The following is a 16288-nucleotide window of genomic DNA, read 5'->3' on the forward strand; positions in this document are numbered from 1 at the left end:
GATATAGTTTAGTATTTTATTTTAATCTTTTTCCCTTTCAAGATAGAAAAACAATTAAAAGAATACAAAGTCATAGTTTTATCAAGAAAGACCTTTGTTTCCCACCATAAGAAAACATTGTCTTGCTCTGCCCACGCTACTCCAAAAAGAGCTAAAGTAAACAAGGATATTTGTCATACTTCAAATTTTATTAAAATGCTGTTACACCACTCGATGTCAGCAGCGTAAAATTATGTTCCTGACCACACAAAGAAACAGGAAGTGAAGCATGGGGGCTGGGACAATTCCCGCTTTGAATTCTTGGTAGAAGTGAAGCAAGGCATGATGGAAATGTTTTTGCAGATTCATTTTACCTCATTCCTAATGGTTTAGGTAATGTACTGACTGAACGATACTATTCAACCCTTCTGCCTCTTGCGGTATTTTGACCAAAAAATGGACACAATCTTTTCTGAATATTTTCTCACTTTCAAAATGTTCAGTGGCACCAGACAAATCCATACATATATAGTTTCTATCCATCTATCTATCTATCTCTCTCTTTATCTATCTCTCTCTCTCTATCTTCCATACATATATAGTTTCTATCCATCTATCTATCTATCTCTTTATCTCTCTCTCTCTATCGATCTATCGATCTATCTATCTATCTATCTATCTATCTATCTATCTATCTATCTATCTATCTATCTATCTATCTATCCATCCTATCTATCTATCCATCCTATCTGATCACAACAAACTCTGACAACTAGTCCAGGTGGTCAACAGTCTCTTTGCCGTGGTTGTAGTTGATATAATTAAAAAAATATTTTTGGCTTTCTTTTTCTTCAAAATTCCCTGAACCATTCAGTCAACAAGTGCGTTTTGTTAAAGTTCTCACTGCACGTCTTCACGTCTGCAGGCGCAGGCTGTGAGCCTCGGCTGGATTGGGCAGCGTCTTCGGAGTCCACCGTCGTCACAACGGTCGGCCGCCCCCGACAGCAGAGCTCCTCCCTGACGTTCGGCAGCAGTTGCACTCGCTCACTCGCCGGCGGAGAACCTCCAGTAACCGCGGCAACGTTGGCCAGAACATTTTATTATTTAACTAATTCGGGGGCTCAACTCATTAATAACCAATTGTTTGTCATTAATAGTCAATTGTTAATAAATTCTAATGTTCATTTGGTTCCCTCTCGCTCTCTCTACACATCATTTGAATTTGGTACAAATAATGAAGTAGTTAAGACATCCGCCAAACCCCTAAAGTGAAATTCCTCTAAGCTCCAGCACAACCGCACGTATTCCTTTGCACACGTGCACGGCTAGCGCGTGTGAACGTATGTGCGTGTACTTACACACATCTGAAAAGGCACAGCAAAAGGCAAAGCAAAATTTGGCAAATGGCAGCCAATGTCACCCCGGAAGCAGAAACGCTACTGGGATGACCCCAGCATAATTAGAAGGTTCTTATCTTGGCGCCACCTGGAGGATTAGGGCTGTTCACACTCTCAACACTAATTTTATACTTTGGCTGCGTAGTGCACTCGTCACACAATAGTTTCATTCGGTAATCATTGAAAAATGCACGAAAACACATCAGGTTTACAATGCATCAAAAATCATGATTTAGAATGGGACTCATAAACTCTCACTGCACAGTATAAGTCTGTGGGCTGATGTAAGCAGACACACGTACACAGCCTGAAAGTCTTGAGTGCGCGTGAACGTCCGTGCATGTGCACGTGCACGCACGCACATGCACGCGCATACATTCATATCCACACATGAACATTTGGTAAGTACTCTTACTTCACTAAAATACTCTTTGTCATAACTGTCCCATTCATCTCACAAACACACACGCACACACGCTCACGCGCTCGCGCACGCACGCATGCACATACGTTTCTTGTCAATCACAATACAGCTTTTTATGCATGGAGCGCCACTCCCACAGCGCATACATCAGCGAAAGCAATGAGATTTGCATACAGCATTTTCATTTTCCAATATGAGCGCGCGTTTTCACTTGCACACGCGCGCACGGCTGAGGCACGTGTACGTGAGTGTATATTCCTGTATGTGCACGCACGCACACACACAACAAATCGACTCACGCAAACTCATGCCACAAGCACATACGTCATCTCGAAGCAAAATCATTAGTTGTCCTTTAGCGCCACATGGTGGATTAGGGCTGTTAACACTCTAAACTCCAATTTTCGATTTTCACGGTTTAGTAGACCCGTCACACAATGTACTCATCGGGTATTCATTGAAAATGCACGAAAACACACCAGGTTTACAGTAAGTCCAAAATCATGCTGTATAATGGGAGTCAATGGGACAAAAAATGGCAAAATACGTCCTGCGTAGTTAAAACAATGAAACCAGCTAACTCATGCAGGACTCATTTTAAAAATGACAGCATGGTGCCATTTTGAACTTCGGCATGTTCTGACCATCTGGGTGAAAGTTCAGCTCCCTCGTGTTATTTTTTTTATGCTTTGGCTTTGATGTAAAATTCTTTGATCTGAAATATCCAAGAAATGGTCAAATACCGCAGGAGGGTTAAACCGGTGGAAGAGTGAGGCATCATCCAGTGTGAATGTGTGCGTATGTGTCGACACGTGTCTCGCAGATGAGCCGTGACTGAAGAAGCTGTGTGTGCGAAAGAGGTTGTCCTTGGTGAGTAGGACAACTCATACTTACCTGGCAGGGGAGATACCATGATCAAGAAGGTGGTTCACCCGGGGTGAGGCTCAGCCATTGCACTCTGGCTGCGCTGACCTCTGCGAATTCCCCAAATGTGGGAATCTCGACTGCACAATTTCTGGTAGTGGGGGACTGCGTTCGCGCTATCCCCTGATAACTTTGTCAAAATCAATACACCTGTCAATTTCTTCTTCTTATTCTTCATGATGCGCATTGTAGGATACATCTGTCAGATAGTAATTGTGGCATAACCATTTTGTCAAACGGACCCTCAGGCCCCGCCGGATGCCCATTTTTTGGGCCGGGGGGTGGTTGGTGTCGGCTGACAAATTTTTAAAAAATAGCTGGACTAAGAATAAGAATAAGAATAAGAATGCCTTTATTGATCCCACAGTGGGGAAATTTTCATTGTTACAGTAGCAAAGATATAGGTCACACAGGGGCGGCGGCATAATGTGGCCATTAATGTATAACATTGACGGCAAACATTTAGAATCAAACCTATGTAGATATACGCAGTAACATGTGTATATACACATGTGTATACACACCAACCTACATCTACATAAAAAATATGAGGAACACTCATTTCGGCCTGTACATAGTACAGAGGAAAAAAATACTCTAAGTGACAGTGCTGCAGTGCTGTAGTGAAATGTAAGGAACAGCATTGGATAAAAATAAAACTAGACTAACAGTAGTGGGGAATGTTGAGTATTGCACGGTATTACAGTAGTGGGGAATATTGGGTATTGCATGATACGAGCTCAGGTGCAGGACTGCACAATTGCACTAATGACCGCCAGTTTGTAGAGACTACACAATGTTCTTGTTAAAGAGTCTGACAGTAGCAGGCAAGAAGGAACGGCGGAATCTCTCCTTTGCACAGCGAGGGTGTAACAGTCTGTCACTGAAGGTGCTGTGGAGTGCTGTTAGGGTGCCCTGGAGGGGGTGGTCCGGGTTGCCCAGCATTGATGACAGCTTGGCCAACATCCTCCTGTCCCCCACCGAGTCCACAGAGTCCAGGGAGCAGCCCAGGACAGAGCCGGCCCTCTTGACCAGTTTGTCCAGCCGCTTCTTGTCCCGGGCCGAGACGCCGCCTGCCCAGGTGACCACTCCCTGGAAGATGACCGATGCAACCACCGAGTCTTAAAAGTTCCTGAGGAGTGTCCCCTGAACCCCAAAAGACCTCAGTCTCCTGAGTAGGAAGAGTCTGCTCTGACTCTTCCTATAGAGGACGTCTGTGTTGTCGCACCAGTCCAGTTTATTGTTCAGATGAACACCCAGGTACTTGTAAGTTGAGACTCTCTCAACATCTGTTCCCCGGATGTTCACTGGTGCAGGTGAAGAGTGCTGGCGCCTACCGAAATCCACCACCATTTCTTTGGATTTCCCCGCATTGATCAGGAGGCGGTTCTGCTGGCACCAGTCCACAAAACCCTGAGTAAGTTCTCTGTACTCCCGATCATCTCCGCCTGTGATGAGGCCGACAATCGCAGAGTCGTCAGAGAACTTCTGCAGGTGACAGGTAGGGGTGTTGTAGTTGAAGTCCGAGGTGTAGAGGGTGAACAGGAAGGGAGCCAAGACAGTTCCCTGTGGGGCCCCCGTGCTGCAGAGGAGCACGTCAGACACACAGTCCTGTGTCCTCACATACTGTGGCCGGTTTGTGAGGTAGTCCTGGATCCATGTGGTGAGGTGGTGCGCCACCCCCGCCCGCTCCAGCTTGTCTCCCAGTAGGGTGGGCTGGATGGTGTTGAAAGCACTGGAGAAATCAAAGAACATGATCCTCACAGTGCTCCCCGCCTTCTCCAGGTGGGAGAGTGAAGTGTGGAGGAGGTAGATGATGGCATCATCCACACTGATGCCAGGCTGGTATGCGAACTGGAGTGGGTCCATTGAGGAGCTCACCAGGGGGCGCAGGTGGACAAGGACCAGTCTCTCCAGGGTCTTCATCAGGTGAGACGTCAGCGCCACCGGTCTGAAGCTGTTGAGCTCCTTCGGGTGGGGGGTCTTTGGCACCGGGACCAGGCAGGATGTTTTCCATAGCTGGGGGACCCTGCCCAGCTTCAGGCTCAGGTTGAACATGTGCTGGACAATTCCACACAGCTGGTCTGCGCAGGATTTGAGGAGCTGGGGGCTGATGCCATCTGGACCCGCTGCCTTCCTCGCCTTCATCTTCTTCAGCTGGTTCCTCACCTGAGATGTTGTGAAGGCCAAGGCTGGACAGGAAGGAGTGGTGGCTATCTGGTGTAGCTGGGAGCTGGAGACTGTGGAGAAAAGAGGGGAGGGGGTGACACGCCCAGCAGGAGGAGTAGGTGGAGACTGCAGCAGGAGAGACGGAGTGGAGGCAGGCATCTGATCGAACCTATTGAAAAAGAGATTTAGCTCATTTGCCCACTGCAGGTCCCCCCCAGTAATTTATATAGTCTGTAACAGTGTCCGTTAGACTACTAATGTCTTCCCCGTGAGCATCGCTGAATACTTCCCACACAGTTGTGCTGAAGCAGTCCTTTAAGGCCTCCTCTGCCTCTCCAGACCATCTCTGAACCGTGCGGGTCACAGCTGGCTGCCTGCGGACCAGAGGTTTGTACACAGACTGGAGAGCCACCAGGTTGTGATCAGCTTTGCCCAGCGGGGGGAGGGGCAGTGATGTGTATGCCTCCTTGGTGTTGGCATAGAAAAGGTCCAGTGTTTTATTGTCTCTGGTGTGGCAGGTGACATACTGTGTGAATGAAGGCAGAGAGGAGGAAGGGGAGGCATGATTGAAGTCACCAGAGATGAGTACCAGGGCATTTGGGTGCTGTGTTTGTAGCCTGCTCACTGCTGCAGTCAAGACATCACAGGCTGTGTCGCTGCTGGCAGCTGGTGGGACGTAGACAGTCACCGCGATCACGTGACTAAACTCTCGCGGGATGTAGAATGGCCTCATGCCAACAGCTAGCAGCTCAATATCCCTGCTGCAAAGCTGCTCCTTAATCGTGATGTGCCCAGGATTACACCATCTATCGTTCACAAACACAGCCAGCCCTCCTCCTTTCCTCTTTCCACTCTCCAGCGTCCTGTCCGCGCGTATGGTTTGGAAGCCGTCCAATTCTACGACCGCGTTCGGTGTTAGCGTTGTTAGCCACGACTCCGTGAATAGCATCAGGCTAGCCTCCCGGAAGTCCCTCTCGTGCCGGGTAAGTGCCGCTAGCTCGTCCATCTTGTTGGGGAGCGATCTAACATTCCCCATGATAACAGACGGGAGGACGGGATGGTATCGTCTCCTCCTTTCCCTGCGTTTAACCCCCGCACGAGATCCCCGTCTCTTCCTCCTCAGCTCACGGGGGATATCGGGTCTCGCCCCGGGAGCCGGCGCATGGTTAGCACGGAGTGCTAACAGCTGATTCCGGCTGTAAACAATGGGGGCTCGGCTCCGAGCCAAGTCGCCGGACACGATCGCGCAAAAAATAGCCATCAGCAGCAGCAATAATACCGCAGTTTGGGTGTCCATTGCTACGCAAGTTACGACTATCAATTATACGAAAAAGGTATGAGGTAGAGTAATATTAAAGAACAAAAACACATAAGCAAGTGGCTTTTAGTCAGGCCCACTAATCGGCCCTCATGGGTGCGACGTGCTCGCGGGGCGGCGGAATTTAATCTCAGCCTACTCGGTGAAAGGCTTCTTTTTAGGCTTCTTTCTACTCCCGCGTCGACGCGAGCGACAACTGATGTTATAGGGATTGTGGTATTGCCCCTCAGCACCCCCCGCCTCCTCTTGTAATAGTATGCCCCAGTTGTAGGTGGGAGGCGCGGGTTACGTGATGTGAAAATAAGGAAACACAAACACGCTTGAACGCACGTTGTTGTTGCACGTCTCTTCTTACACAAACAAATGCCACATTGATTAACATGACTAACGCATTGTGAAATACGCCATAGCCAAGCAGCTGTGTATAGTGGTTTGCTGGAATGCTTTTATTTTGAAGGAGGGGACGTGTGGAAGATAAATAAGTAACTTGACTACGACTTCTGGCTGCTGTTTGACCCAAATAATTATACGATAAATCGAGCCCGGTGCTCGCAATGCAAGTAAGCACACGCACGTTGGCTAAGTACTACTGGCGAGATTGAAGCGTGTCCACAGCGGGTTCAAATTGTAAATTAGTCAGCTAATGATCTTTAAAAAGCCTCTGCCGTTAGAGCATTTCTCCCGCGGAGATGTCAATTGTGGATGCTTTGTTTTTTGGTCGGAGGGCGGAACGGGGCCGACAATGTTTATGAATATGGCCGAGGGGTCGCGGCCGTAAGGGTACCCAAGTCAAGGGTGGAGGGTCGCGGCCGGACAGACAAAAAATGGTCTAATGCCCAGCTCTGGTAAACTCTCAATACGCATTTGTGGATGCTCAATAGGCATTTGTGACTGTGTTTACGGATATGATTTTTTTGACACATTTGTGGATTGAAATGCGCATTTGTAAATGGTTTTGCTTCAATAATGACCCCATAGATTGGCCAGTACCATTCAAACCCGAGCATCGACAATTCTGGTTGGCTAATACGTCTATCACTCAAACACCAAAGGGGAGGAAAAAAATACATTTTTGAATATAAAATGACACTTTCTTGCGATTGGATTATTGCGCCAGGTCAAACCTCGACGTCGATTAAATTTCGATTTATCGTGCAGCCCTAAACTTATCATTGGGTTCAGCGCAAGCAAAATTAGTGTCCACCAGACATGTCCACGACACGTGTATTGCTGCTTTGCTATTGGACACTTTGGGCCACATAACCCAAAGTACCCAGCAATTGCTCAGCTTTCGTTTCATTTGCAGGCGGGCAAAAACAACACAGTTGCACTAGTCATTACCTAAAATGCGCGTAGTTGTTGTTTGGGCTGTAAATGTGTTTGTTATGGCTATTTGACGTTTGTCACCGTCACTGTAGCTCATCCGGTCGGGAATGAAGTGGACCCCTGTGCCGATATGTAGTTATCGCTTCTCGGCCTTTTGGCTAAGTCTGCGATCACCTCCTTTGGTTGTGTGTTCTACGCCTGTTGTGGCAAAGAGCTAAATCACAGGGGGATATATTGTCCTAACGGTTTGTGTTGAAAATCGCTTTTTTTTCTTAGGTCGGGTGCTGACGGTAAGTTGTTTGTTTTCCTTTAATTTTGTGGTCCTCCCACCATGTCGGCCACTTATGCCGGCATGCGGAGGTACCACAGTGTACGCTTCACCTTTAAGGACACTGGTGGAGGGACCCCGGGGATGTCCAGGTTGGACTTCTCCAGGAAATATGTCCAACAGACCTTAAAGTTTAAAGCTAATGAGCTTAATTGTATAATAACTTTGCCGTTTAGTAAAGGATTTGATGTTAGCTTTAATTCTGCTGCAAACCTTCGAGAATTTTGGACCCGGTTTGAAAATGTAAAAGCCCAGTTTTCTGTGTTTAACGTTGAGAAACTGACTGATAATGCTGCCAAAACAGTTATTGTCAGAATGTTCAATGAGACAGTTAACGCAGACGACATTTGTTTTTGGCTGGGTAGATATTGCGCGGTAAAAGGTCAGGCTGTGAAGGTGAGGGATGCGGACGGCATTTGGAATTGCGCTTGGCGGGTACCCATCCAGCAATGGCAGGACCCTCAGGGCTTCCAGGGCCTGAAACATCTCCCATCCATGATAGTCTTGGGCGAAAACCGAGGCTACATCCACTACCAAGGTCAACCCAAGCTCTGCCACAAATGTGGTGAGCACGGGCACCTGGCAGAAGCATGTGAGCAAATCATTTGTGGGAAATGTAGAGTAATTGGGCATACTTTTGAAGAATGTACCAATGGCAGAAAGTGCAATCTCTGTGGGGAATCAAACCACCTCTACAGAAATTGTCCAAAATCATTTGCCAACAAATTGAAGGCCGGAAAAGAAATGGGACAGCTTAATGGAAATGAAGGCAACAAACAAATTGAAAGTCATCAGAAAAATTCAAATCTCCCTCCAAAACCTGTTATTGGGGTAGAGGAAACCGGTGAGGAGGGGGAGGGGTGTGTATCGGCTCCACAGCTTAATGGAAATGAAAGCAACAAACAAATTGGAAGTCATCAGGAAAATTCAAATCTCCCTCCAAAACCTGTCATTGGAGTAGAGGAAACAGGTGAGGAGGGGGAGGGGCATGTATTGGCTCCACCAACAGGGAGCTCAGAAGAAAGTGGCATGTTGCAAGACCCGCCCACAAGCGAATCAAGTGAAGCCATCTTACAGCAGACTGACAGTGAGGACACTCAGATCCCTTGTGCACAAAAATCCAAAAGGCTAGCATCTGAAAGGTCTTCTGAGTCCCCTTTGACTTTAGAGAAGAGGGGAAAGCTTTGGAGCTCAGACAGTGAGGTGGATGAGCCCAGAGTTTTCCCCTGCAGCACACCAAATGAGCTCTCCTTTTTAAATATTAAATTGCAATCAACGCCCAAAAGTCACAATACCATGAATTTAAGGTTGCGTGAGAAACCATCACCAAAAGTTTCTCGGAGAAATGATCATGTACCCAACTCTCCTGCCGTACATATGAAGGAGGAACTGCAGTCTCGAGAAATAACTTAATGGACGGTTTTAATACTCCCTTTTGTGTTTTAATTTTAAATCATACCTGCAACTCTCACATTCTCAACTATAAATGTTAGAAGTGTGAAATCAAGGATTAGAGCCCAGAACGTCTTGTCCTTTTTAAAAACTATTAAGTCTGATGTGTTTTTAATCCAAGAATGTGGTCTACCTTTTTTAAGAAATTACAAACAGTGGGAGGAAATGTGGCCACACCCATCATTATGGAGTGGCTCAAATGAAAATCGAAATGACGGGGTGGCCATTTTAATAAACAATTCCCAAATTGAGGTTAAAAGGAGCACGGTGGTGGAAAATGGACGAGCACTGTTCGCACACCTAACATTTATAGGACAGGATTTTAACCTTTTAAATATTTATGGGTCTAATGATAAACATGATAGGTATGAACTTTTAGAAAACCTGCAGCCCCACATGCTAGGTCGCGCACCATTAATTATAGGAGGGGATTTTAATAGTGTTTTAAATATAAGGGATAGAAAGGGAGCTGGGGAGGATTTTAAAGTGGACAAAACATCTGTTTTACTGAATGACATGTGTCGGGTTTTTAAATTAGTCGATTGTTTTAAAACCATGCATCCAAGAGAGGAGGGCTTCACGTGGTTCAGTAGTGATAGCACCAGAGCCTCTCGCATAGACTACATATTTACACGTGGTTGGCCACCGACGGATGCTAGATTAACGCCTGTTTTCTTCTCAGACCACCTAGTACTGTCATGTACTCTTTCACCGCCTTCTGGTGTCACCATTGGAGGAGGACTGTGGAAGATGAACTGCTCCCTGCTGGAGGATGAGGCCTTGGTTGCTAAATACAGGGAGCAGTACAAGGACTGGCAAACACTTCAAGACTTGTACGAATCGAGGGCACAGTGGTGGGAAATGATAAAGCTAAGAACTCAGAGCTTTTTTAAAAGAGCAGGTAAGGAAAAAAGAAGGAAGGAAATGAAACACATGCTGGGCCTGCAAAACAGACTACAAAGGTATTTTAATTTATCACAAAAGGGCATTAATTTTAATGAGGAAATTAAACAGGTCAAAAAGGAACTGAGACTTCTAGCAAATATCAAAAGTAGAGGCGTAATATTAAGGAGCAAAGAAAAAGAAATAGAGGAAGGAGAAAAATGTACCAGGTATTTCTTCAAAAAAATTATGAGCAAGGGTGGGGGTATCTTCAAGCTGCAAAAAGGAAATGGAGTGATAACGGAAATTAGCAGTGAAATACACCAGGAAGTCGAAACTTACTACCAGAGACTGTATGACAAGAAAGATACTCAATTAGAGACAATGTCAGAAGTATTACATTTCATTGAGAAAACCGTGACTGACAAATTGCTATTAACTCAAGATTTTACCCGAGAGGAAATAAATAAATGTGTAAGACAATTCAAAAAAGCAAAGTCTCCAGGAGAGGACGGCCTCTGCCTTGAGTTCTATTTGACCTTTTGGGACTTGTTGGCACCAGATTTAATCACTGTTTTTAATGAGTTGGACAAAACAAGACGACTACCAGATAGCTTCAGAGTAGGGATAGTCGCACTATTGCACAAAAAGGGAGACAAGACTGACCTTGGTAACTGGCGACCCATTACGCTTTTAAATGTTGATTGCAAACTTTTTAGTAAACTTTTAGCTATGCGTTTGTCTGTCTTACTGGACGAATTGATCGACCCTGATCAAACCTGTGCCATAGCGGGTAGGAAGATCACAGACAGCCTCACGCTGATCCGTGACACAATTTGCTACACAAGAGACAGAAATATGCGGTTAGTAATCTTAAACTTGGACTTTGAGAAGGCCTTCGACCGAGTTTCACATCAATACCTCTTTAGGCTATTGAAAAAATTGGGTCTTCCCCAAAGGTTTATAGGGTGGGTGGAACTGCTGTATCAGAACATTAGCAGCAAATTCATGGTTAATGGGAATTTGACAAAAGCAGTCCAGATTAACTCAGGTGTGCGTCAAGGCTGTCCCTTATCTGCTCTCCTCTATGTTTTATGCATAGAACCACTGGCACAGATTTTGAGACGGGACAAAATGATTAAGGGGGTGAGTATCCCTGGGGGTGGAGGACTTACAACAAAGTGCATCTTGTACATGGACGATTTTAACATCCTGTGTTCAGATCTTTTATCTGTGACAAGGGCCTTGGACTTGACTGACTGGTACGGAAGGGCCTCTGGGTCAAAACTCAATAGAGCTAAGACCCAAGCACAATTTTATGGACCGTGGACCGCGACAGAAAAGACAGGACTACCCCTGACACTGATACAAACGGACCAGAGAATACTTGGGATCAAATTTGGCAAAGATGGGGGCGGGGAAACAAACTGGGGTGACGTGATAGGGAAAGTGAGAAAAAGACTTGGTTTTTGGGGGCTGAGAGACCTGACTATAGAGGGGAAAGTTTTAATTATAAAAGCTGTTATTCTACCCTTGCTTTTATTGACCAGTTCTGTTTTTACCCCAACAAGAAATGTGCTTTTAGATTTGGACCGCGCCTTCTTTCATTTTATCTGGGGCTCCAAGTGGGAGAGACTGAAAAGAGACACCATGAAGAAAACCAAGGAAAATGGAGGAAAAGGAGTGCCGGACCTCCATCTCTTCTTGGGGAGCCAATATGTAGCCCTGCACCTGAGAAATGCGCTTGAACCATCAAGTGCCCAGAAGAGTCAAGCAATGACACGTTTCTGGATGGGTTCATACCTCCGGAAACTAAAATTAATACCGACTGATCATAAAATCCCTGTGTCTTTTAATCTGCCACCATTTTATTCTTTTATCAGGAATTTTTTAAGAAAGTTTGAGTTGGAAAAAGAAGAGTGTCATGTTTTAAAAAATCACAGATCTCTTATCTCTGTTGTGCAGAAGCGGGAAGCAGTGAGTCCAGTTCCCGGCCTCGCATTTGGTGAGCCCACAACGGTTTGGCGCAATGTCAACCATCCTGCCCTCTCAAACAGACTTCGGGACCTGTCATGGATGGTGGCCCATGAAATTCTCCCGGTGAGGTCCGTTATGCACTCCCGAGGAATGTCAGCGTCTTCAAATTGCCCCCGACCTGGTTGTGGCGCCCACGAGTCGGTGAGGCACCTCCTCTGGGAGTGCAGTGCTGCTGTAGACCTGTGGGCGACAGCCGGCCACCTACAATTCCCGGACTTGCCAGCAAGGGAGGCATTAAACGCACAGCTTGTGCTCTATGGGGTGAGCCAGTTGGAAAACACTAAAGAACACTTTGAAAAGCAGTGGCTCACCCTCGCCGCCATCAAAGACGCCATCTGGACCTCCAGAAACTTGCTGGTAAGGAGACACAGACAGACCCCCCCTGTGGCTGTGCTCCGAATGGCCGCAGCTACCCTGACAGCTGCTGGCGGCAGGCCAAGGACGCAGCCACCAAGAAGAGTCGTCTGTGCCCACCCGGAGGAGGGAACCGAAGCTACACATAAAAGGTCTTGGCAGCGACGGTCTGGTTCACCGGGAGAGACTGCTGAAAAGGAACAAGAGGGGTGAGGAACTCCTATGGGCGCCCTGAGAGGACCGGAGGAATGCTGTTTGAAAGGGTAGGATGAGGTCCCAATTACTAAGGACACTACGCTTCTGTACAACAGGCTCGATATGTTCTATCTAATCTGTCTTTTAAATTTCAGTATATTATGCATAGTTTACCTGGTATTATTAAGGTTAACATGATGACTTTTAAGCTAACAAGGATATTGTTTGAACATGTTGTTTTGTGAATAGAGCTGTGCTCCATATTGGAGAGATGTGACTAACATTTGTCCATTGTAACAATAAAACTTGTTCAAAAGAAAAAATCTGTTCTTATCAGTTTAATATCTGATACGTCTCCTATCTGGGGACTACATATTAAATTGATTTTTGGAACTGGGAGATGGAAAAGGGGCTTGCTCCGTCCACTCCATGCATTGACCTGGTATTGCAGTATCTCCAGGAATGGTGCACTCCCTCTGCTGGTTAACGACAAGCATTAAACTTGGTCTGACGTTTCACGGTGGTGTTTCGGTCATTGCAGCCAATACTCATGATTACAAATGCCCCATGTCGCAGTATCCTAAGAAGTGAAGGCAAGACTTCTGATGTTGAAAGTTTGCAATATCATTTCAGAAGGATATAGTTTAGTATTTTATTTTAATCTTTTTCCCTTTCAAGATAGAAAAACAATTAAAAGAATACAAAGTCATAGTTTTATCAAGAAAGACCTTTGTTTCCCACCATAAGAAAACATTGTCTTGCTCTGCCCACGCTACTCCAAAAAGAGCTAAAGTAAACAAGGATATTTGTCATACTTCAAATTTTATTAAAATGCTGTTACACCACTCGATGTCAGCAGCGTAAAATTATGTTCCTGACCACACAAAGAAACAGGAAGTGAAGCATGGGGGCTGGGACAATTCCCGCTTTGAATTCTTGGTAGAAGTGAAGCAAGGCATGATGGGAATGTTTTTGCAGATTCATTTTACCTCATTCCTAATGGTTTAGGTAATGTACTGACTGAACGATACTATTCAACCCTTCTGCCTCTTGCGGTATTTTGACCAAAAAATGGACACAATCTTTTCTGAATATTTTCTCACTTTCAAAATGTTCAGTGGCACCAAACAAATCCATACATATATAGTTTCTATCCATCTATCTATCTATCTCTCTCTTTATCTATCTCTCTCTCTCTATCTTCCATACATATATAGTTTCTATCCATCTATCTATCTATCTCTTTATCTATCTCTCTCTCTCTCTATCGATCTATCTATCTATCTATCTATCTATCTATCTATCTATCTATCTATCTATCTATCTATCTATCTATCTATCTATCTATCTATCTATCTATCTATCTATCTATCCATCCTATCTAATCACAACAAACTCTGACAACTAGTCCAGGTGGTCAACAGTCTCTTTGCCGTGGTTGTAGTTGATATAATTAAAAAAATATTTTTGGCTTTCTTTTTCTTCAAAATTCCCTGAACCATTCAGTCAACAAGTGCGTTTTGTTAAAGTTCTCACTGCACGTCTTCACGTCTGCAGGCGCAGGCTGTGAGCCTCGGCTGGATTGGGCAGCGTCTTCGGAGTCCACCGTCGTCACAACGGTCGGCCGCCCCCGACAGCAGAGCTCCTCCCTGACGTTCGGCAGCAGTTGCACTCGCTCACTCGCCGGCGGAGAACCTCCAGTAACCGCGGCAACGTTGGCCAGAACATTTTATTATTTAACTAATTCGGGGGCTCAACTCATTAATAACCAATTGTTTGTCATTAATAGTCTATTGTTAATAAATTCTAATGTTCATTTGGTTCCCTCTCGCTCTCTCTACACATCATTTGAATTTGGTACAAATAATGAAGTAGTTAAGACATCCGCCAAACCCCTAAAGTGAAATTCCTCTAAGCTCCAGCACAACCGCACGTATTCCTTTGCACACGTGCACGGCTGGCGCGTGTGAACGTATGTGCGTGTACTTACACACATCTGAAAAGGCACAGCAAAAGGCAAAGCAAAATTTGGCAAATGGCAGCCAATGTCACCCCGGAAGCAGAAACGCTACTGGGATGACCCCAGCATAATTAGAAGGTTCTTATCTTGGCGCCACCTGGAGGATTAGGGCTGTTCACACTCTCAACACTAATTTTATACTTTGGCTGCGTAGTGCACTCGTCACACAATAGTTTCATTCGGTAATCATTGAAAAATGCACGAAAACACATCAGGTTTACAATGCATCAAAAATCATGATTTAGAATGGGACTCATAAACTCTCACTGCACAGTATAAGTCTGTGGGCTGATGTAAGCAGACACACGTACACAGCCTGAAAGTCTTGAGTGCGCGTGAACGTCCGTGCATGTGCACGTGCACGCACGCACATGCACGCGCATACATTCATATCCACACATGAACATTTGGTAAGTACTCTTACTTCACTAAAATACTCTTTGTCATAACTGTCCCATTCATCTCACAAACACACACGCACACACGCTCACGCGCTCGCGCACGCACGCATGCACATACGTTTCTTGTCAATCACAATACAGCTTTTTATGCATGGAGCGCCACTCCCACAGCGCATACATCAGCGAAAGCAATGAGATTTGCATACAGCATTTTCATTTTCCAATATGAGCGCGCGTTTTCACTTGCACACGCGCGCACGGCTGAGGCACGTGTACGTGAGTGTATATTCCTGTATGTGCACGCACGCACACACACAACAAATCGACTCACGCAAACTCATGCCACAAGCACATACGTCATCTCGAAGCAAAATCATTAGTTGTCCTTTAGCGCCACATGGTGGATTAGGGCTGTTAACACTCTAAACTCCAATTTTCGATTTTCACGGTTTAGTAGACCCGTCACACAATGTACTCATCGGGTATTCATTGAAAATGCACGAAAACACACCAGGTTTACAGTAAGTCCAAAATCATGCTGTATAATGGGAGTCAATGGGACAAAAAATGGCAAAATACGTCCTGCGTAGTTAAAACAATGAAACCAGCTAACTCATGCAGGACTCATTTTAAAAATGACAGCATGGTGCCATTTTGAACTTCGGCATGTTCTGACCATCTGGGTGAAAGTTCAGCTCCCTCGTGTTATTTTTTTTATGCTTTGGCTTTGATGTAAAATTCTTTGATCTGAAATATCCAAGAAATGGTCAAATACCGCAGGAGGGTTAAACCGGTGGAAGAGTGAGGCATCATCCAGTGTGAATGTGTGCGTATGTGTCGACACGTGTCTCGCAGATGAGCCGTGACTGAAGAAGCTGTGTGTGCGAAAGAGGTTGTCCTTGGTGAGTAGGACAACTCATACTTACCTGGCAGGGGAGATACCATGATCAAGAAGGTGGTTCACCCAGGGTGAGGCTCAGCCATTGCACTCTGGCTGCGCTGACCTCTGCGAATTCCCCAAATGTGGGAATCTCGACTGCACAATTTCTGGTAGTGGGGGACTGCGTTCGCGCTATCCCCTG

General features: G+C 45.6%; 3 non-coding genes across 3 annotated transcripts; all 3 read left to right on the plus strand.

Annotated features, from left to right (window-relative positions):
- Positions 1-2686: 2686 nt before the first annotated feature.
- Positions 2687-2850, plus strand: LOC147145278 (U1 spliceosomal RNA). The gene has a single exon (XR_015087696.1). It is a non-coding gene; the product is annotated as a U1 spliceosomal RNA (small nuclear RNA).
- Positions 2851-13075: 10225 nt separating this feature from the next.
- Positions 13076-13261, plus strand: LOC147145279 (U2 spliceosomal RNA). The gene has a single exon (XR_015087639.1). It is a non-coding gene; the product is annotated as a U2 spliceosomal RNA (small nuclear RNA).
- A 2863-nt stretch (positions 13262-16124) lies between these two features.
- Positions 16125-16288, plus strand: LOC147145280 (U1 spliceosomal RNA). The gene has a single exon (XR_015087676.1). It is a non-coding gene; the product is annotated as a U1 spliceosomal RNA (small nuclear RNA).

The sequence above is a fragment of the Filicampus tigris genome, chromosome 7, assembly GCF_054856515.1.
Source record: "Filicampus tigris isolate MCC_2025a chromosome 7, RoL_Ftig_1.0, whole genome shotgun sequence".
NCBI lineage: Eukaryota > Metazoa > Chordata > Actinopteri > Syngnathiformes > Syngnathidae > Filicampus > Filicampus tigris.